Source organism: Mus musculus, chromosome 2, assembly GCF_000001635.26.
Source record: "Mus musculus strain C57BL/6J chromosome 2, GRCm38.p6 C57BL/6J".
NCBI classification, from domain to species: Eukaryota; Metazoa; Chordata; class Mammalia; order Rodentia; family Muridae; genus Mus; species Mus musculus.
In genome coordinates, this window is record NC_000068.7 from 170,128,519 (window position 1) to 170,152,305 (window position 23,787).

General features: G+C 45.0%; 1 protein-coding gene across 10 annotated transcripts in view; it reads right to left on the bottom strand.

Annotated features, from left to right (window-relative positions):
* The window catches only part of Zfp217 (zinc finger protein 217), a 43,035-nt gene extending 19,876 nt beyond the window's left edge, over nt 1–23,159 (bottom strand). The window contains exons 1-3 of one of the 10 annotated variants that reach the window (XM_006499428.3): nt 23,019–23,159; nt 19,344–19,488; nt 3,139–3,234 (exon numbers count right to left, since the gene is read on the bottom strand). The gene's annotated coding sequence lies outside the window, so the exon portion shown is untranslated. Of the gene's footprint in view, nt 1–1,026; nt 1,295–2,342; nt 2,720–3,138; nt 3,235–4,706; nt 4,834–4,890; nt 5,058–5,943; nt 6,042–14,095; nt 14,158–14,275; nt 14,296–19,343; nt 19,489–23,018 lie in introns of those variants that run through there. The other 9 variants (XM_006499430.2, NM_001159683.1, XM_006499434.3 and 6 more) reach the window with 9 other exon arrangements.
* Between the last annotated feature and the right edge of the window lie 628 nt (nt 23,160–23,787).

Below are 23,787 nucleotides of genomic sequence, written 5' to 3' on the forward strand. Positions count from 1 at the left end.
ACAGCATACATGAGACTGAATAATCGAAGAATAATGCTTTTCTAGCCGCCTGGAAACCCAGCTTCCTATGCAGTACTTGAAGGCCCCAGTCATCTGTGTTCACAGCAGTCACACAGCAGATATTTTATGACGTCCTGTGTTTTAGGCAGTCAAGGGTCATTAAAACTACTCCAAAGTTCTTGTCAACCAATATCATGTTTGGAACGAGTGAGGAAAAGCCTGCCATTTGATAAGGTGAAAAAGGAGCTCATCTGGAACCCCAGCTCTAATCAGGCAGCTCCGAATGAAGAGGGCTCCTGGGTGGGGGATGGCAGCCCTGCTGTGGCAAAACAGCATTTCCTACTCAAGTGATGTTGAGGGAGAAAAGTGATTAGCACTTATCTGCCAGGAGACAGAGCCTGAGTCACGAGGGCCACTGTAGGCCTCAATTATTTCATCAGTTTATAAGAGACTTGATGATTATGTCTTATTTTCAGATTTCCTCCAAAACAAGCCCACTGGAAAGGATTAGGGGCTCCTATCCACCCCAAGTTTCTCTGCCAAAAATGGAGGCTAACAAAGAAAATGCAAATCCCTCCCCCGTGAAGAAGCCAGAGTCAGAACTTTCTCTCCCCCTCTCCCTCCCCTACCACCTGGGAGGGGAGAAAAAGAGAGAGAGCTATTATTAAAATAGATTCTTCAGCATAAAGGGAAAACTTTTCTAAGTGGTATCTTAGTTCCTTTTTTAAAGTAAGAAGTGAAAGGGGATAATGCGAAGCCAAGACAATCAGGGAGTGTCGATCTTTTCAATCTGCCAGTTATCCCACTAAAGGAAATCACACTGCAAAGTGTGGAGATGGAGTGAGGATGAAAGGAGTAAAGAAACGTGGCCTTCCTCCAGTCAGGTCTTCCCCCTGCTTCCTCCTCCTGCACACAGACCAAGGTGCAGTCTAAAGAGCCAAAATATGGAAGTTCCCAGGGATGACTAATGCTAACTATCCACAACTCAGTCTTCAGAGGTCACTGCCTCTTGGATTTTATACTTACATAACTGGAAAGCTGGCAGCATGGTGGAGGGACTCAATCAAATCAGGATTCAAAATTAAAACCAAAATAACCAGATAGCCTAAATATACCACCAGGCTCCACAGGTTTGAAAAAACAGTATCTAAAATAAATACGACTTCTCCAGCAGGAGGGGGAAAAGTCATCTACCAGTAAGGACACACCTTAAAAGTTCTCAGCACAGTAACTAAGCACCAACTAGTGGTCTGATAGATACACTCCCCAGACAGAAAGCAGTAAGGTTAGTTCTCTGCACTTGTCACTACAAAAAAAAAAAAAAAATTTTTTTTTTGAAACTAGACCTGTTACTAATCCTTCTCGAAACAAAAACTTAACATCTGATATCCAATTTGGTACCAAGGTGGTCGATTTACTCTGGGAAAAGTAGTCAAGAAGGCTGTGGACGTTTTTCTCTTACAAAGAGAGGTGAAAGGCCCCCTGAGGCCCCTACCTAGTTGCCAGGCATGGCCAGCAGCTGTGGCTACCCTGCCTCCTCTTTTGTTGGCCTTAATCTCATGTCAAGTTATTCAACCACCTCAAAAGGGATGAAGACATAATTGAATCAACCTGAACTAAATCAGACCTAGGCCTCTTAAAACATACAACTTAATGGCTCCAACCCATCCCAAACCAGGAAACTGGCCACGGGATCCTGGGGTACACATGGTGCCCTACAGCCCTGGACCCCAAGCTGGTGCCCCTTAATCAACGCATGCTCAGGAATGCCTGTTTCTCAGAGAAAGAAACTAAGGCTCACAGGACACAGCCCTTAAGGTTGGGAACGACCACCCCGAGCCCCCGACCCAAACAATAAAAAGTTTAAAAGTTTCTACTACTGTGTGAGTGCGGACCGGCCCCCACTGGGGGTCCCAGAAGTGGGCCCCCGGGACTTCGGCTCACTTCAGGAAGCAAACCTTTCGGGAAAAATCCCCGCCCGCTGTCCCCACCCCCACCCTCCCCGCCCAAGAATGCGCTTCCCGTGCGCCGAGGGTCTGAGGCGGGGGCGCCCTTCACTGCGCGCCCGCTCGCGTTGAGGCTAAACTGAGGCGCACGGGGCGGCGCCCTCGGATGTGCGGTGCCGCCTCCCGCCAACCCGCACGAACTTCCCACGGGAGTTTGCGGGACGTTCTAAGTTTGGGAGTGAAACCGAACACCTTCCTTGGTTGGCAGGACGCAGCTCCCGCAGGGGCCCGGACCCCCGACGGCCACGCCGCGCCGGGCAGGCCATTGTCTCGGCCGTCCCTCCCAGCCCCACGCGCGGCCGCAGCCGTGGGGACGCGGCCCCGGCGCCCCTTTACCTGCGGCCGTCCGGCTGCACCGCCCAGCCGCGGGGCTGAAGGAGCGGCAGAGGCGGCGCGGCCTTTGTGCGTCTGCCGCTAGCCCCGACGGCGCGGGGACCGGGACGGGGCCGCGCCATGCCCGCCTCCCACGGCCGCGGGCGCCGGGACCCCCACCCCCACAGAGGCTCCGGGGGGCCGGGCTCACCTCCGGCGCGGGGCGAGGGAGCGGCGCGGGCGCCCCCTACTCGTCCGCGCGGGGACAGTGCAGGCGCGGGGTCCCTGCGCGGGCGGGCGGGCGGCCGGCGTCCGGCGGGGGGACTGTTGGGGCAGAAAGTGCTCGCAGCAGCTGTTGCGCCCTCCCCCCCGGCCGCGCCGCCTGACGCCCCGCCCCCGGCCACGCCCCCTCTGTGACCGCGCGTGTGCGCAAGCGCGTCCCCGACCCGCCCACCGCTGCGGGCCACGCCCCCCTCGGACCCCCCGAGGCGCGAGCCCCGCGGAGCGGCGCGCGCACCCCACTCCCACCCCGTGGGCTCCCGCGCACGCGCGCCCCGCGCCGTGTCCCGCCATCCGGCCTAACGTGGCGCGCTCGCGCCCGGGCGGTTCCAGTGACAGGTATTCTGGGGATGGAGGGGGGGGCTGCAAACGCAGCACGCAGGCGCACAGCCAGTCCTCCCTCGCCGCCTCCCCCTCCCTTGCAAGGTGCGCCCCGGGAGGGGAGGGAAGAGGAGGGGAGGGGCCGGTTGCCCAACTCCCCGGTCGCCCAGAATCACGAACAACAACAATAATAATAATAAAAATTTAAAAATAAACCAACCTTGCCACTGGCTTCGGGAGCTCACAGGATAGCGGTGTTCTGAGGTGTTGTGAAGGTTAACACTTTCAGAGAGTCAATGTGAGGAAGGTCCGAGACCTAAAAAGAATAAATTTTCTCTTAAATTGTTATCTTCAAAAAGCCTTTTTATTTCTTCCTTAACACCCTGGGCTTGTGTTTCTATTATAGTTTCATATCTGAATTTGGACTTGGTACCTAATAAATCTTAGTTTGCAGAGAAATTCATTTGAGTGAAACTAGGCTTAAAAGTGTGCTCAAAAACAAAAACCACACACTTCTTTATGCCCATCTCACTTAAAGCGTTTCCCTTCTGTTTTGTTCCTGACTCGTATTAAAGATGAAAGAAGATAAGACAGGAAAAGGTTTGACTCCAAAGGCCTGGGACTGATGTCCCGTTTTAAGCAAGCCCCAGGGAGGAACTATGGCGGCCACAATCACATCCAATAATTTTTCTGCTCCAAAATGCAAATGAACTCAAATGTAAAATAGATTTATTGCTTAACACCGAACAGTCAACTTGTTTGTTTCTTTTTCAAGCTGGCCCTCGGTGTATCAAAAAGTGGGAAAACATCAAGAAAAGCATACATACCCATTTCCTAAATCAAAAAGAAGCGTGGGGGTTGGGGGGGAACGGGACAAAAAAGAACCGACCGGAACTGGTAAGCAACGCAGTCCTTAATAAATAGGAAGAAGAATTCAAGAAGACAGCTTAGCAAGGGGCAAGAACCTGCCTTGTAGAATGTTTTTGCTGTCATTTTACATAGAACTACCAACCCACATATGGTCTCGTTAGTCTTTTTTTTCAAAGGAAGTGAATCAATTACTTACTCACAATTAATTAGCATCGCTGGAAGTAGATCCTTAAGCCAGCCCTGATTCTCATCCAAGCCCAGAAGATATTGATCATTTTTAGTACTAGGGTTCCTTTTCTCACCACAGATTAATATCTTTCTCTAAAGTATTATATTTACCCTATAAATATCATAAACTATAATATTTATAAGGTTAAAGCCTTATAAATATTCACGATCAAAACGCAACAGCTCAGCAAGCATTCATAAGCAGAAGACTTCATTTAACTTTGACCCCCCCAAATTAAAAAAAAAAAAAAAAAACGAGGGAGGGGAGCTTTGCTATAAAACAAAGAAAACTATGACCAAGTAAAGTGGATAGAGGTTGAGCTTCAGTCCCCATGTTAATGGATAACCTTTGCACTCTGAAGCCTTGAATACTGTAAACACAATAGCTGATAGTTAAAAACCCTAGTGTGGAGATGGGACAGAAAGGAAAGTCCAAACGTCTCAGCAGCAACAGGGAAACAATCAAATATTTTGACAAACAATCATTTGGCTAAGAACAATGAGACTCGGGCTCTCAGACCTTGTAGCTACTGAGTTATTTTCAGAGTAAAGGAAGAAAGGGAGGGGGGGGGCGGTTCTCCATGCCCTCACAAAGCCATACTCTGTTAAGCCATTTTGGCATCAGATGGTCTGTTACTGTTTCTCATCCCTCTCCTCCCACCACCACAAATAAGGGGGAGGGGGACTTACTATGTTGTAGCTCTTAAAATTGAAAGGGATTTGCCTTCCCTGATCTATCTGCTAAGAGGTTTGTATGAGATCCTGATGTCTGAGCAAAGAATTACAAAGAACCTTCCCTCCTGGAGACGTGCCAACAAAACTGGGAAATCGTTGCAAAATTCTGCCAGTGACGGCTGAGCTTGCAAACACATACCGTGTTTTCCAAGGGACATGGAGAGATCGGAATTCCTGCCTTAGAATGCGGAGGCTCGTGCCTCGCGTTGATTTGGGACACAATTAAAAGTCGGAAAGTCACAGAAGAACCCGAGGGACGTTTGGTTTCGTAATAAGCAGCTAAGAACTCCCCACTCCTGGGCGAAGTGGAAACTGAAAAATCGAACGTTGGTCTCCACGGCCTTGGCCCCGCCCACGCGGAGCCCAGCTTCGCCATCACTCACTTCCCAGGCTGCGCTACCTCTAAAGGAATCAGGTGCCGGAGGACGCAGCCACGCAGAGTGGGACCCGGTTTTTCCGTCCCTGCTGCTGGGATCTGCACGTGTAGCCAAACTCAGGTCCCAATCCACATCCTGTACCCGACAAACCTCAGCCACCTCTCGTCTTTTTCACAGTTCCAAAACACCACCACCACCCCCCTACACACACACAAGACCTATTTCCCAAAGTGCGCTTATAAACTCACTCGCCATTATCTCTGATTTCATCTTAGTGTTAGCAGGCCGCTTCCTTAAACTAACATCTGATTTTCTATCCAGATCCTTTCCTGTATCCGAAAATCTAACAAAAACAAGAGCAAGTCTGGTTTTCTGTATATACATCTACAGAAATTATCTTTCTTGAGACTAAGTCCTAATTGGAAGTGCAGATGAAATGTACAGTCTTTCCCAAGTATTTATTTCACTGTGGAACAGATATAGAGAAACAGCTTGGAAACGAAATCCCCGGAGCTGCTGCAGAAACGGCGCAGACGCTCAAAAGAACTCAGTGTGAAGGACAGGAAAACCAGAAAAACTGCAGGCAGCAGGAAACAGAAAAAGTTAGTCCGAACCTGCATTTACAAACTACAAAGGGCATCTGAGAGGGAGGCAGTGGCAACACTCTTCCTTAGACTGAAAACACTAAGTTAAGGAGAGATAACAAAGCCGAGGGAGGGCACTCCACTTTCCCTTCCTAAATTTCAACCCCATGGAAGCCATCCGTTTTGAAAATACCCAGTAATGTGAAGCGAAAAGTAGATGGCAGAAATTACCTTTCAGGAGGGAAGGCGGTGCTGGGACCTGGAAATCCTAGGAGCCAGCCAGTCCACCTGGCCTGGAACAATACAGGAGGAGATGTGATTGCTGGTTTTTACAAGCAAACCAAGAAGGGAGGGGCTAAGCGCAAAGCTCAATTTAAATAGAGGTTGAGATATAATCCGACTTGATTGACTAAATCAACCTTGATTGGGCTGAGAACACCAGTTGATTCTAAGCACATCTGCCCTTTGCACAAGTTTGTTTGCCCCTCACAGACACAACTGCCCCTTTCTCTATTACTGCTAGTTCACAAGGGTGCCCTCTCTCTGAATGTTCATGGGAACTGCCTTAAATATTTATACATACAACATTCCAGGGAAGCCCCTCTCAAAACCTCCTCGGCTCAACAGGTTTTCCCAACGGGACAAGGGAGGACAGAGAAAAGACACAAGCACTGAATTCAATCCCGGCCACCATCTCAATGGAGATCCATTTTCTCTTCACACTCTCAAACCAAAACACTTTGGAGGCAGGAAGGCATCCAAGGCTGGCCTGACTGTTTGAGATCCTGCCTCAGAAGAGACAGAAAGAGGAGGGAACACATTTCAGGTGCTGCTTGCCTGTATTGCAGGAGCCCTGGGTTCCATCTCCAGCTAGGCATGGTAGCCTTGGCTGCAGTGCCAGAACTGGGGAAGTGGAGGCAGAAAGGTCAAAGTTCAAAGATATTCTTAGCCAAACATCAAATCTGAACCCAACCTGGGCTAATTCAAAATCCAGTCTCAGAATAATAATAATAATAATAATAATAATAATAATAATAATAATATAGAGGCAGAAAGGTCAAAGTTCAAAGATATTCTTAGCCAAACATCAAATCTGAGCCCAGCCTGGGCTAATTCAAAATCCAGTCTCAGAATAATAATAATAACAACAACAACAGGCCATGGCAGTGCATATCTTTGTTCCCAGCACTCTGAAGGCAGACACAGAAGCAAGCAGATCTGTGACTTTGAGGCCAGGCTAGTCTGCATAGTGAGTTCTAGGACTTCCAAAACTATAGAGACCCTGTCTCAAAGAACCAACTAATAATGATGATTATTTATTTTATTTATTATATAAACAATTATGTTATTAATATAATACATTTATTATTGTTATTATTATTATTATTATTATTTAAAGCTACAGGAATACTCTGGTACTGCCAAGTATGTATGGTGCCACCTTGGATTATAATCAATAAACTTTTCTTCCCCACAAATAGCTCTATGAAATTATATAGACAATGTATTTATCAGCAAATTCTGTATTTTCCACTTTGGAGCTGAGGATGGAGCTAGGACCCCAGAATGCATCCCAAGCACCTCAAAAATATCCCGAACCTCAACTCTACCTCTGTGTCTCTCAACCCAGCCGGGGACCTTGCGTCCCCACCCCTGCTCCCGTCACACACTGTGACCCTGTCCATGTTCCTCAGCTTCTGTGTAGCTTGGCCTTCATGCTTTCCCAGTGGAGAGCAGAGCCTGCCACCCTGCTCAGTGGCTTCCCACTGCCTTGAGCAAGAGGGAACAGCTTCCAGGGCTGGCCTGGCTAACCTCTGGGTCTGGCCACCACCTAGCTCTTGTCGTCTCATGTCTTGGCAGGACCCTCACTTGAAATCCTGCACATATCAGCCAACAGTGTTCTCAGACTGAGGCTTCCCCCAGTCCTGCCTCTGCCTCCATTGCTTCTCACACTCACACAAAAACCCTGCCCGCCTTCCCTTCTCTCCCAGGGCATGTGACATTGTGGCCTGGACAGGCGCATCCTCCTCTACTCAAATCCTCAGGCTCCACCACTAAGAGCTAATTCTAAATATCATCCTAAATAATCCTGAACTATTATTTAATCTCTGTTCAGCCTCAATTTCCTCACCTAGAAAAGGAAAGGTTAAACCTCACCTGGTGGCTCAGGGCAGTAACCCCAGCTGCTCAGAAGGCTGAGGCAGGAGGACTGATTACAAGTTCAAGACCAGTCTGAGCAGCCTGAGACCCTGTCTCCAAATAATAAGGGCTGTGAAGGAACAAGCCTTGAAGGAGGCAGAGGAAGGTGAATCTCTGTTAAGTGTGAGGCCACTCTGGTCTTCAGAGAGACTCTGTCTCAGTCAATCAATTAATTAATAATTAAAATAATTCTATAAATCAATAGTTAAAAGTGTAACAGTGCATTGAGGAGGCAGAAGCAGGGAGATCAGGAGTTCGAGGATGACCTGGGTTACATACCAAGTTCTAAGCTAGCCTGTACTCCATGAGATGCTGTCTCAAAAATAGTGACAAAATGAACCAATTATGATGCTGGATACGCAAAATCCTCAACACTTAGGAGGCCGAAGCAGTTTGCTGTTTCAAAGCAAAACAGGCCTGGGGGTGTAGCTCAGTGGTACAGCACTTCCTAGCATGCAAGGGGCTCGAGTTCCCATCCCCAATACTGCCAAAAGACAAATTAAGATGTTAAGGGACATGGGCATGCTAAGAAATAATGGCATGCAATTATCCAGATTATCTGCAGAAATGATACATATTTCCATAACTATAGAGGCTTCAGGTCTGAGCTAACCCCACCTCCTGGCCCAGGCACCCTAAGCCAGCGGCTGTAAACACAGGAGGCAGAACAATGAGTCCTTGTCCCTCGGGGCTTATCTCTCAGAGACAGACAGAAGGGAACTGGAGAGCAGAAGTAGAGATTCCCTTCCTGGAAATCAGGCCTTAGGTATTACAGGCAGGTGTGGTGGAATACCTCTGTAGTCACGGAATAGTCCCCTAAGCCAGAATATGGAATTCCCCACCAGCCTATGCTACCCAGCAAGATATAGACATAAAATAAAAATAAAAATAAAAACAGCTCCTGGGGCTGTCACTATTTGGGAAGGTGTTTGTCTAGCATGCACAGGCCCAAGGTCTGATCTGGAATGTGTGGTGGCTCATGCCTATATCCTAGCATTTGACAGGTGGAATCAGAGAGACCAGGGACTTAAAGGCAAGCTCTACTACCCCCAAATAACTGGGGGGGTGGGGGGGAGGCAACAAAGAACCAAAATATAAATAATATAACAATGACTTAAGGAGGCCATGGTGAGGCCTGGGGGAAAGGGGTTGACCCTGGTTACAGTAGAATATCAAAGGCCAATCTCTTTTCTCATTCATCATACCCAGAGCTGAAACCCTCTTCATCTGTGGTTCAGTCCCTACACCCTTCTGATTCCCTCAACCTTCCATACCAGTGTTCACATGGCCTCTGGGAACCCTTTCTTGTCAGGTCATCTCCCTCATCCCAACAGCTCATAAAAACATCACCGAGTAAAAGATTGGTGAATGCTAATCAGCTGGGGGCTTCAGTCCAAGGTCCCCAAGTTTCCTGCACCACCCCGCTGACTGCACACACCAGCGCCCACTGGATCAATATTCAAACCTGTTACTAACACAGTCCTGCCTCATGACCCCAGTGTCTCTTAGAATAAAAACCTACAACAGACACTGGCAGGATCAGGTGGACCACTTGGATCCTCAGAAGACCACAGAGATGGCTCTATTGGTAGCCTTCAAAACCTGCTGAGCCAGGCAGATCTTTGAGTTGGGAGGCCAGCCAGGGCTACAGAGAGAAACCCTGTCTCAAAAAAAAAACAAAAAACAAAAAACAAAAAACAAACAAACAAACAAAAAAGAACCTGCTGCTAATCAACAGGATCCAAGTCAGGTTCCAAGCACCCATATCAAGTAGCAACATGTAATACATGGTGAGTCCCCAAGAGAAAGAGACGTAATAGAACTAGACAAAAAAAGCTTTAATGCTTTAATATGGATTTATTATTTATTAATCTTTTCTCAGCTGTGGAATTTATTTATTAGGGTAATAATGTAATTTTCTTGGAGTAAAAGAATCTTGCTTAGTTAGACAGACGAGGCTGGCCTATCACTTCTCCTAGGGCTGGACTCTGCTCAGGCCCTCCTGACTGCCTCCCACGAGCTGGATTAAAGGCATGTATCATGCCCTGTTGAAAACACATTTGACACCCTATTTCCTGGATGTTCGGCCGCAAAGAGCTCTGGAACACCACCTTCCCTTCTTCCACTCTGTCTCATCAATACTACACTTGGTCACCAAGAAGTCACGACTCCCGCCATGCCCTTGAGTGCAGCTGCTGATGCCTCTGTTCCAAGACAGAGAACAATGTATAAAAGGTTTAAAAGTGGCAGGAAAGATCATAAAAATCAGGGTCCTGACCAGGACTCTCTCCACAGAGCAGAAGGCAATAAATGTTTCTAAAATGTACATAACTCAGCCAGGAAGGAGGCCCGTGCCAGTCATTGGGCCTGTCGATGTGGGAGGCAGAGCCAGGAGGAACAGCACAAGTTGAAGACCGTCTTGGTCTACAGAGGGTGTTCTCAAAAACACAACACAACACAAAACAAAACAAGCACAACAGCAAAGAAAAGCACTTGCTGCCAAACTAGACTGGACAGAAGGAGTTAAATCCCCAGGACTTAGAAAGGTGGTCCTGTGACCTCCATGTGCATGCCATGGCACAAATGTGGGCTAGTACACACTCTCTCTCTAAAGAAATTAAAAAACAAAAAAACAAAAAAACAATAAATAAGTACCCCTGACTGGCATGATGTCGCTCACCTGCTATCCCAGCACTTGGAGGATAGAGGGAGAAAGATCAAGAGTTCAAAAAAGCCCCGACTCCCTGATGCCCTACCTCAATAAATCAGTCTCCCAGAGCCTGTATTGCAAGCAGGACTGTAATCTCAGTGCATGCTCAGGTGCCTGAGACAGGATGCCAAATTTGAAACCCACCTTAGCTGAGCTACCGAGGGGGGGTGGGGGTGGAGTGTTGAAGGCCAGCCCTGGCTACACAGAAACAACAAAAGCTGGTAACCCAATCCTATAATGCCAGCACAGAGAGTGAGCTGGAAGCAGGAGTCTAGTGTTTAAGTCTAGCCTCAGCTACACAGGAACTTCAAGAGCAACCTGAGCTATATTCAATCCTGTCTCAAAGAAAACATAAAAATCCCAAGTCAGGTACCAACTTTCCTCTATACTTCCTTCAAGCTTCCCCTCAAAGGTGCTGAGTAACCTACTGTCCTCCCAGGCCACACCTCTACCCAAGCCCCTCCCCTTATCCCATCATTCTTGATTCCTCTCTCTGTGTCACCTCCAGACCCTTCCTCCTTCCAGCCACACAATAACCATAGAGCTTCTGTCCTATATGAAAAGCTTCTTTTTCACCAGAACATGACTCAGTCATTCTCTGGACACCAGGATGCAAAGCTATACTGTGGCCTCGGCCAACCCTCCAGCCTGATTCACTTAGTAAATATTTACAGTCCATTTCTAACTCTGAAGCAACTAAACCGGGTAGTAATTACAGAGCGAGGCTGAGACCGGCCGAGAACGCTGCCCTCCCGAAGCTTCCATTTTAACAGAAGCAGATGTTCATCACATTTAAACACAAGGAAGCACAGCTGCATACAGATGTGGTATCTCCCTGGCAGTGTGAGAGAGGCAAACGCAAGGTCGTCCAAAGCTTCACTGAAACAGGGGAAATCTTAAAACTTTGAACAGCCAAATTGCACAATATAAGTAGCGGTTTACATTAACAACATACGAGTCTAGGATCCCATGCAGTTGGATCACTGAGATTATTAACACAATAATCTAAGTCTGCCAAGTTCGCTTACAGAAAGCTTTACGTACGTAAAGATGTAAAACAGGTACCCCCCTTCTAAAATAAAAGAAAACCACACAAGACCACAGACGTACCCTTAAGAATGCTGAAAATCAGGAAAGACCACCCCCCACAACAAAAGTTACTCAGTCTTGAACAGAAAGAGAAAAAAAAAAATCAGAACATTTTTGTGGTAAAAGTTTTCAACTTTCTTATATAATTTAGATAAGTAAGATAGATTTCTCTGTGTAATTAAAAATTAGTGGCCTGTAAATATATAACGAAGCAAAACACACACACAAAAAGCCAATACTCTTTCCTGGAAATGTAGCATCTGAAAAATTAAACTCAGAACAGAATACAAATAAAAATCACGTGAGCTGGGGCACACCCATCATGCCTGAATCTGAGGCGGAGGTCACAGGATCAGAAATCCAAGGTCATCCTAGGCTATAGAAAGGCTCTCCTTATGCAGCCATGACTAGCTTGAAACTCAAAGAGATCCACCTGCCTCTGCCTCTCTAGTGCTAGGAATAAAGATGTGTACCACCACACCTGTCCTTAAATATTTATATTAAGTAAAGAGAGCCTGCATACGTGGAGGAAAATCCGGGGATAAACTTACATAATTAAAGATCTACATATTGAGATCCTTCCACCCACAATATGAAGAAAACAGATGCCCCCTTCAAGGACCTCCTATTCAGGGACAAGATGTCATTCTAGACTTAGGGACCAAATAATCAAGGAACAAGAAGACCAGCCTAACATGGAAACCAGTTGAAAATTGACCTAAGGCAAAGTGTATCACCTGCCGGGAGCCTTCTGTAACCTTCTGGCCATGGTTACAGTAGAATAACAAGTGGCCCAGTTATTAAGTGAACCATTTCCTCAGACAGTAACATAGACCATCTCTATCTGCTGCAGATACTCAGATATGGAAGTATGTCCAATTTTCAGATCCCATTTACAACATCTACAAGGTTAACTGGTTCACACCTTTAATCCCAGCAGCAGAGGCGGGCATCTCTCTGAGTCCCAGGCCAAAAAGAAAAACTAAAAAGGAAAAAACAAAAAACAAAAAAACATGAACTGGGGCCATGGTCTATGCCAGTGTGAACTCCACATGGTGACTTGGGGACACTTGAAATCCCAGATGGCCAAGAGACTGTGACTGGGGGATGGACAGTTTCTCCATTGCCTGGGCTACACAACTAGTTCTCTGATTAACTCATGTATGTAAATCCTCTTACAGCCAAGGAAGGCAGCACACACCTGTAATTCCAGCACTTGGGAAGTAGAGGCAGGAAGTTTAGGAGTTCATGGCCACCCTCGGCTACATAGCAAGTGAATGCCATTAAACTTTGTCTTAAAATAAGTATTCACCTCGGAACCTCTACCACACTGGGAGTCCTTTCTCTGATTTCCTTAATAAAGTCTATGTTCCCTCTGCTTTAAAAAAAAAAAAAAAAAAAAAAAAAAAAGGGTAAGCCAAGTATCCCATTAATGCCTATAGTTCTAACAGGACTAGGAATGCTGAGTCAGGAGGATAGATAGTTCAATGCAAATCTGAGCAAGATGAGACCTGGTCTCAAATATAAATGAATAAATAAATAAGTAAATAACCTTGTGCAGAAAACTAAAGTAGGCGATAAAAATCACCACTTTCTCGTTGACGGACTTCTCTTGTTTGGGCCTCTCTGGCAGGAATAAAGCCATGTCCCACTTCACTTCACCAATAGAATTTATTACGAAGGGTTTGGGCCTCAAGACCATAGAGAATAAAAATCAGCAATCACTTCCCAAATAGGTCTTCCAGGTCAAATCAAATACTCTTTGAAGCAAACTAAGTATAAGGTCACCCCCTATTAGAACACCTCTGTTTGCCCTTGACACTGACTTAAATTTCTGGGTTCTAAACCAAGGTCTCACTGCCTACCTGCCGACCGACACCATTAGATGTAAGTCTCCCTTCCTGTTTTCCCCCATTTCACAGACGAAAGAAAGGGCACTTGGAAACACTCAAAACACGATACTGGGGGGTTTTGGCGCACAGCAAGCATCACCATTAAGACCACTGGTTCTAGCCTGATGGTATAGATAATGGATTCCTACTCACGCAGGGAACAGAGATAGGGGGATTACAAATCCAATCTGCCTGAGTTCAAGCCTGTCTTAAAGTAGAAAAAGAACACAGGGCTGGGGAGGCCTTGGGTGCAAAGCCCCAGTACTCAAAAAGACACAAAATGCCAGTGACCACAGTCACAGACTCCCACCATGTCATCAAATCTAGAAAAATCCCATTGACGCGCTGGGGTTTACGGGCGGGGGGGTGGGGGGTGGGGGCAAACTACAACTCGGTGTCAGATTTAAGTCTTGATTTGCCTAATCTAGACATTCAACCCTCAGCTAGTCATCCTGGTATGAACAACGCAGATGGGATTATCCGAAATCTGTACCTTTACGTGGGTAATCCTCAGGGAAGAAGTCTCTCTCCAGCGAAACACCTCCTGGGCATACTGGTTCAGAATGAAGCCAGCCCAGCCTTAAATACCAACAGGTGGGCGGGCCAGCAGAGATCCTACCAATGGGCTTGCAAGGAAGCAAGTTTAGGGCGGGGCCCACACACACTCACGCACCTGCTAGGGCCAGGCAACCGGAAATGGACAGAACAGTTCTCATGGACTTCCGGGACTCAATCTTGCCTTTGCTGCACAGCCTTGGCATTTGATCTAGTTAGAGGAATAGAGTGAAGGTGGCGACCTCAGCATGAGAAGAACTTGTCACTGAACCCCTAGGTGGTTGGTTGGTTGAGACAGCGTCTTGCGTAGCCCAGACTGGCCTCCAAGGCACTGTACAACTGAGACTTTGAACTCCTGATAGTCCTGGCTCACTTCTTTTTTTTTTTTTTTTTTTTTTTTTTTGGTTTTTCGAGACAGGGTTTCTCTGTGTAGCCCTGGCTGTCCTAGAACTCACTCTGTAGAACAGGCTAGCCTGGAACTCAGAAATCCACCTGCCTCTGCCTCCCAAGTGCTGGGATTAAAGGCGTTGCCACCACGCCCGGGGCATCCTGGCACATTTCTTGAGGTGCCAAGGTGGCAGACTTGTGCCAATACCTCAGCTTCTCTAATACCGGGCGGGAGGGAGTCAGGGGTCGAATCCAGGACTTTAAAAATACTAGGAAAGTGCTCTTACCACTGAGCCACACTCCCGGCTGGATTTAAGACCTGCAATGGCGACCAGCAACATAATAGCTGCCAAGAATCTCTCCCTCTTTCCCAGTACACAAAGAATCTTCTGGTTTAATCCTTCTGCCCCTCTGATAACTTTAAAAAGAAAAAAACTGTTGACACACTTTTACAAAGACTAAGCCAGAGCGTCCTCTTGAGAAACATTTTAAAAGACTGGGTTTGGCTGTACTTCCTGGAAGGAGTTCTTTGCCATCGCGAAAGGGTCACAACACCTGATACCGGGACCAACTTCCCTGAACTGTTAGACCAGGCAGGCCTCAAACTCAGACTCACCTGCTTCTGCTGCTCCTGGGGTTAAAGGTGTGCACCCCCACTGCGTGCCTAAGAAAGGGCAATAAAATTCAGGTTCTGGCTGGGCAGTGGTGGCGCTTGCCTTTAATCCCAGCACTTGGGAGGCAGAGGCAGGTGGATTTCTGAGTTCGAGGCCAGCCTGGTCTACAGAGTGAGTTCCAGGACAGCCAGGGCTACACAGAGTGTCTCAAAAAAACAGCAAAACAAAACAAAACAAAATCAGATACTGGCCTTTTTAGAACTGGGAATGATATGAATGTAGGTAAGTGTGGAAGGAAAAAAAATGTGTTTTAAAAAGAACTCCCCAAGTATGTTCTTATCATAGCTCCCTCCCCAGCCCCTTCCATAAACACAACGCTAATGAGTTTTCGTTCTTCCTCAAAGGAGTGGGGGAGGGGCACTTGGTCATAAACCTCCAAACCAAGAGAGCCAGACTTTCTGCAGAACTTATAACCCTGAACCGTATATCCTTAAAGGAAACAAAAAACAAAAACAAAAACAACAAAAACAACAACAACAACAAAATGCTAAGAAAAGAATAGGCAATATGATTGGAAGTCTGCAAATAAAAACAGCATCCCCAAGAAAACAAAATAGAATCTGGCTAAATGGCTCCTGCTTCATCTTCTACTCCCCAACACAGTGGGGCTGGAGAGGAAAGCCCCTTCCAGAAGACTGCCAAAAGTTTTCTACAGTGTCACTTCATGAGCTCAGCCATATGGAAATAAAATATTCACTGTGAAAAGATAAAAAAGAATCATAAGTCAGTACAGAGGGTGCTTGACTATGTTCTGCAGACCTGGTCACACTGTAAAGTGGCCTGGGAACCAACTGCAGGGTCATCTCCCCGCAACCCCCAAGCCGGTCTGAGTGGAAACTATCTCAAGACCACATTTTCAACAGTTTCCCCTTTTAATCCAAGTCACTTGGTGGTCGTTTGATAGCGCACGAAGCCAGTGTTTTTATAGCTATAGAGAACGTGTATGTACCTTCAGAAAAGCACAGCCACGTGACAAACACGAGCCCGCCTTCGACCCAGTGATTCATAAGGACTTTGAAAAGCACCTGCTTTGAGCATCTTCCCAGAGCCTCCATCAGCCTCTATAAATGAATGTGTAAATGGGTACAGTCCTTTTTCACACATGGCAATGAGATGGGTGAAAGACTTACAGATATCCAGACCTCTAGATTCAGCAGTAACACTCCTGGGATGGAGCCTACGAACATAGGCCCCAAGGAGAAAGAATTCTTCACAGAGAAGATATCCCCAGCAGCAATGGCTGGGAAGAAAATTCACATTCCTCCCTAAATCAAAGGATTACGCCACGCAAGTGTACACAGCCATTTTTAAGTCACAACGTGGACCCCACAGGCTCAGTTATGAAGAAGCCCGCTGCTCTTGCAAAGGAGAAGAGTTCATTCAGGTCTCCAAACCCACCAACAGCTGCTCACAACCTGGCTGTAATTCCAGCAACTTGGGATCCCATACTCTCCTGGCCTTATCTGGCATTTGCACAACTATGCACACATACACACACAGAAATACTCACACCCATAAATAAAAGATAAAGTCAGAGTTGGGCAGAGGTGCTTTTAATTCCAGCATTTGGGAGACATACAGATGGATCTCTGTGAATTCAGCCTGGTCTAGAGAACAAGTTCCTGCATAGGCAGGGCTACACAAAGAAACTCTCTGACTCGAAAAGCCAAACCAACCAATAGATAGATAGATAGATAATAGCTAGATAGATAGATAAACAGATAGATAGATAGATAGATAGATAGATAGATAGATAGATAGATAGATAGATAAAATCAGAATATGTGTAATCTCACTACTTGCAATATAGAAGCAGAAAGACCAGGAATTTCAGGTCATCCTTAGCTACAAGAAAGTTCCAGGGCAGTTTAAGCTACAGGAAAATTTTTTCCCAAACTAATTAATTAATTTAACTAAAACTTTATTTTACTTTATTTTATTTCATTTTTTTTTTTTGAAACAGGATTTCTCTGTGTAACTCTGGTAGCCCTGGCTGTCCTGGAACTCACTTTGTAGACCAGGCTGGCCTTGAATTCAGAAATCCACCTGCCTCTGCCTCCCAAGTGCTGGGATTAAAGGCGTGCTACACCACTGCCCAGCTTAATTTTTTTTTTCAAGATGCATTTATTTTATGTATATGAGTACACTGTTGCTGTCTTCAGACACACCAGAGGAGGGCATCAGATCTCATTACAGATGGTTGTGAGCCACCCTGTGGGTGCTGGGAATTGAACTCAGAACCTTTGGAAGAGCAGTTGGTGCTCTTAACCGCTAAGCCATCTCTCCAGCCCCTATTTTAATTTTTAATAGCCCACTGAGAAAGTTTTGATAGCAAATGGAAAATCCAAGATGCAATCACACTATTTTAAAAAGACAAATCAAGCCGGGCCTAACGGTGCTTGCTTTTAATCCCAGTGCTTGGGAGGCAGAGGCAATCTGAGTCTTAAAACAAAATTATATAGTTTCTTTTTTCTTTTTTTAATGTGCTCTGATGTTCTGCCTCCACAAATATCTGTATGAGGATAACAGATCCCCTAGAGCTGGAATTACAAAGAGTTGTGAACTACCATGTGTGTTCTGGGAATTGAACCCTAGTCCTTTGTAAGAGCAACCAGGGCTCTTAACCACTGAGCCATCTCTCCAGTCCTACAGATTTTTTTTAGAAAGAAAGAGAGAAAGAAAGAAAGAAAGAAAGAAAGAAAGAAAGAAAGAAAGAAAGAAAGGAAGGAAGAAAGGAAGAAAGAAAGGAAGAAAGAAAGGAAGAAAGAAAGAAAGAAAGAAAGAAAGGAAGAAAGAAGAAAAAGTGTTTGTTTGTGTGTGTGTCTGTACACATGCAAATATTTAAATGGAGATGATCCAAGTCTGAAATCAGCCATTGGGAAACTGAGACAAGAGGACCAGCCTAGGCTTCCTAACAAGACTATCTCAAAGAGAAAACAAAAACAAACAAGAATTTAAACCACTAGGCAGCGGTGGCAGACTTCCTTTAATCCCAGCAGAGGCAGATGGATCTCTGTGAGCTCCAGGCCAGCCTGAACTACAAAGCTAGTTATAGGGCAGGCAGGGAAACCCTGTCTCAACAAAACAAAACAACAAACAACCCCCCCAAAAAAACACAAACAAACAATTTAAATCAGGCCAGGGAGACAACTCAGCTGGTAAAGACATTGGGTTCCAGGCTAGATGACCTGTGTTCAATTCCCAGGACTTAAAAAGGTTAAAAAAAAACTCACTCCCAAAAGTTGTTCTTTGATCAACTTTGTATGTGTTCTGTGGTGTGTGCATATACACATATAAATAAACAAAAAAGAACTGAAGGGATTTTCTAATCATGGAAAGTTTTAGTATGAATTAAATAGACCAACAAAGTATCTGTAAAATGTACATCGTTCGTTACTAATTCATGTGAAGCTATATGGTGTTTAGAGATGTATGCAGAAACCTATAGAAAACTGACATGATAAATTAGAATTTATAATACTTTACCAGATGACGGGAGAATTGAATTGAAACAGTTGTGGTTAACACGTTGAAATTATAGAACTGGGTCCTGGGTTACAGGAGAATCAGTTTGCTATTTTTTGCTATTCTATTTACATGCACTTCAAATTTGTTCAGGCTAGTTCTGAATAGTCATTTTTTTTTTCAATAATGGGATACGAATGACCTTTTCTCCACTTCCTGTTTTTCTCTATTTTCCATAAACCTGCCGGTAAAAACCTTTGAAATCAAAGATGTCTTTGACAAAAAAGAAACTTAAAACTAGGATCTAACAACCTAATAAGATGTTTCTCTTGCTATGAAACTTTAGCAGCTGAAAAAGCCATGCTTGGTACCGGTGCATGCAATGTTCTTTTGGGACAGCACTGTGTCATTAGAACCTATGTTGTAAATATGGCCAGATGATAAAAGGACCAGCTGCCATAAAGGCTTTCAAAGATCAAGAAACATCTAAGAAAGCGTGCGCGCGCATACACACACACACACACACACACACACACACACACACACACACACACACACAGCACCTCCTTCCTGCTTCTTAAATGCTAAATGACAAGACACTCTGGTTTTATTTCTAAACTTCCATGCAGTAAGCAGAGAGCAGGGCAGAGTTCTACATACCTCGGTGCTGACTCAGAAAGGAAGGGTTCCACATTCCTTAATTAGCAGTATCAGAAGAGCTCCACTTCCGGCACTGCAGTTCCCATTTCTCCCGACACACTGTGCACAACACCCAAGTCCACGAACAGGATGGTGGTGGGAAAGCCTGGAATGTAGACGGTGCCGCTTAATTTAACGTGTTCTCCTCTATTCGGTTACACATATCCTCTTGTCTTAATGTTTACCAGACAAAGATGTCGAATGAGCTTTGAGACTTCAGACATACGCTATGTATCTGGAGATCACAGTAAGGAATAGATAAACACTAAATTTAAAAATATAGCTGTCTTGGCAGGGCATGCCTTTAATCCCAACCCTCCAGAGGCAGAGGGATTTCTGTGAATATTAGGCCAGTCTAGTCTGTATAGTGAGTCCCAGGCCAGCCAGTGCTAGCTACATAGTGAGACTCTGTCAAAAATAATAATAATGTTAAAAAAAAACAAAAAAACAACAAAAAAAAAACAGCTTTCTCAGCTCCTCGCAGGCAAATGATTCCAAGCTCGGTGGCCAGCTCTTGCCTTTTTAGTGCCATTTACTGGAACTGTTTATGGTCTGTCCTCCAAAGACAAAGCTTTGAGGGAGATTTCCAAGCTCGATTACATAGCCATCCAAAGTGGCATAATTGATCAAGTTTGAAGAGTAGGTGGCAAAGCTATCGCAGCTTAAGGGAAATGTCAAATTCTTAGAGAACATTTTTTTTTCCTTGTAGATACTGGATTTGATAAGTTCAGAGAGCTTTGTTATTGTTGTGGTTCGTCTTTTGTTGGTTTTGTTTGTAAACAAACAAACAAAAAACAGGGTCTCACCGTGTAGCCTGGTAAGACTCATGGCAATTCTCCTGTTTCTGTCGCCTAAGAGAATCACATTCAACCTCGGAAGTGCTAGTATTACACAGAAAGAGCACCACTCCTGGTCAGAGGGTTTTAATAGAGAATAACCCTAAGGAGACAGTCAGCTGATTCAACAATTGGTTTTATAAGCAAGCTCTTTTGAAAAGTATCATTTTATACATTGGGGAAGCCCGAATCTGCTCCTCAACATGCCGCGTGCCATGATTCATGTTACATGACAAATGGACAGGACATCATGTTCGTTTGCCTCTTTATTTAAAGACAGGGTTTCTCTCCGGCTGATCTGAATCTCGTGATCCCTGCCTCACAGGTGTGTGCTTCCTCAAACTGTCTGCAGTCCTTCTGGTAGGTTTCTATTTGTTTTAACTGTAAATAAGACAGAATGACTCGTGCCTGTAGTCTCCACTCTTAAAAGACAGAGGCAGGAGGAGGCCAGCTAGGAGTGCATAGCAAGATCATGTCTGAAAAAGTAAACACACACACACACACACACACACACACACACACACACACCCACATTCAAGCCAGGCAGTGAAGCACATGCCTATTTGTGAGAAGGAACACAAGACTGAAAAAGTCAACCCTCTGGGAAATATTCAAAAATCTTTCCTCAGAACAAGAAAATTTCAGGCTGGGCATGATGGCTCACACCTTTAATCCGAGCTGTGGCAGGTGGATCTTCTGCATGGCAAGTTTCAGGCTAGAGCCAGGAAGTGAGGCTAAGTCTCACAAAATAAAATATATAAAAATGATGCCAGGCAGTGGTGGAGCACGCCTTTGATCCCAGCACTTGAGAGGCAGAGGCTGACGGATCTCCAAGTTCCAGGCCAGCCTGATTTACAGAGTGAGTTCCAAGACAGCCAGGGCTACACAGAGAAACCCTACGTCAAAAACAAACAACAAACAAACAAAGGAGAAAAAAAATACATGTATGTGTGTATGTGTTTTATATAGATATATTTTAAATGCATACTTGAGATACATTTAATTTTACTTTATCTGCTTTTTTAATTTTCAGAGTTTCACACTGTAACCCAGAACTCAACAACTGTCCTGCCTCTGCCTGCCCAGTGCTGAAATCATAGACAAGATTCCATACCCCTCTAAAATACATTTACTTAAAGTAAGAGTCATGTGAGATTTAACAGAGGAATTGTGAAGAGCCAGCGGCCTTGCTGAGTTTGAATAGATCTTGAATTAAGGGTGTGTTTTAGGTCATTAAACCCCAGTTTAGGATTTTCAAGATCCTGGTTCAGGCTTCAGCACCAAAATACATAAATATGTATATATGTGGGTATATAGATAGACAGATAGATGGATGGATAGATGATGGATCTTGGAATTTTTATGTAAAACAGAGTTTTCCCTGACTCAGCTTCCATTATAAGATATAATCATAGGCCAAATATAGTGGCTCCTTCCTGTATTCAGGAATTCTGACATGCTCAAAAAATATGCCCCTGCGGGGCGTGGTGGCACACGCCTTTAATCCCAGCACTTGGGAGGCAGAGGCAGGTGGATTTCTGAGTTCAAGGCCAGCCTGGTCTACAGAGTGAGTTCCAGGACATCCAGGGCTACACAGAGAAACCCTGTTTCAAAAAAAAAAATGCCCCCACTAAGTTATGACCCTTAGACAAGCCTAAGTCACAGACTTGAGTTTTCTCCACCTTTTATTGGTTTTATAATCAGACCTGCCTGGAGTAGACCTTGGGCACTTAATACTGCGCAGATACTGAGGAAGTGGCTCAGGGTGCACTCATCTGACACTGGAAGGGCCCTGAGTTAGAACACCAAAAACAAAAAGAAAAAAATGCAAAGACAGCCGGACATTGAACACAGTCCCTGAGCAGAGGAGTGAACTAGTCTTTCAAAGTGAAAGAAATTCAGAGTGAAGTGACATTGATCTTATAAATCTGTAGAGGGCAATAGCCACATCTAACCAATGGTTAGGATGCTGAAGACCTCTAGCTCAAAGGTGAAGGGTGTGTACTGCTCTTGCAGAGGACCAAGGTTCGGTTCACTCTGTAGACCAGGCTGGCCTCAAACTCAGAGATCCACCTGCCTCTGCCTCCTGAGTGCTGGGATCAAAGGCTGTGCCACCACTGCCTGGCATCATTTTTTAATCTTTTAATTTTTGAGACTTGGCATCGCTTCCTGGTTCTAGCCTGAAACTTGCTATGCTACAAAACATATTTTTAATGAAGCAGAGCAGGGGATTTTATTGAAATTAATTTAACTACATGTAAATGTGAATTTTGAAAGGGGGGCATGGGGTGTCCCAAAGTGTCGATATAGGTTCCTTAAGGGAGAGGAACCAGGAAACAATTTTTACCCTAATCTTTATTTTTTTTTTAATATTTTAAAATGTTCAGGCCTCTCTTCATTTCCAAACCATGAAGCAGAAGATGTTAACCCATCAGGGAGACACTACAATCTATATCTATAATGAGTCAAAGCTTTTTGTTTGTCTAGTTTGAGACAGGGTCTCTCTCTCTCTGTGTAACCTGTCCTGGAACTCACTTTGTACACCAAGCTAACCTTGAACTCACAGAGATCAGTCCTGCTCTGACTCCTAGGGGCTGGGATTAAAGGTGTGCACCAGCAGGCCAGTTATGATTCAAAGTTTTGAGACTTTCAAGTACCTAGGTTCCATCTGAAAAATAATAATAATACTGAATCATTCACCATCATCATCATCATCAGTTAGGGACTTGAGATTGTTGCTACATGAGATCCCAGCCCTGAAGTGAATTAATTCTAAGCTTTGGGACACAAGGACACTCACCAGGGCCCGGAGGTTTGGTTCTGTTCATACAGAATGGGTGGAAACGGTGCTCAGCGGCGGTTACTCATGGGCTGAAGCCTTCTTAGCAACTTTGTCAAGGATTCAAGCACTGCTCCCTTGCCTGCCAGCGGTGTCTGCAGAAGCTGCAAATGTTGTCCTGACGGTTAGATAGCAACCTCGGGCCTCCTGGCCCTACTGATATTTCTCCACCTACCTTCATTGGTTGGACTTATTTCCTTAGTCACAGACTGGCCGTTTATTGGGAGGCTGGCAATAGGAACTATGAAGATAACAAATTATTTAAACAAGGGCTATGTGTGTGTGTGTGTGTGTATATATATATACATATATACATATGTATATATATATACTTTTATATATGTGTGTATATATATACATATACATATATATATACTTTTATATATGTGTATATATACATATACATATACATATATATGTATATATATGTGTGTGTATATATATACACACATATATATGTATATATATATATACTTTTTTGGGGCAGGACTTATGATTTTTTTTCCTGTTCCTTATGTTTTAGGTGGTTTTCACAAGAGCAATCTGGTGTTTGTGCCTTTCCTAGGACATTTGAAGGTTTAAGCCCTCTGCAAACATTTACATTTCTGACCAGCCAGCAGCACTTAATATCTTCGACACTTCCTAAGATTAGAAAAAGGAGGAGAGAGCTTAGAGAGAGATTTGGCAAACAAGCCTGTCACAGTCTGGCAAGGAAGTGCTGCAGCAGCAC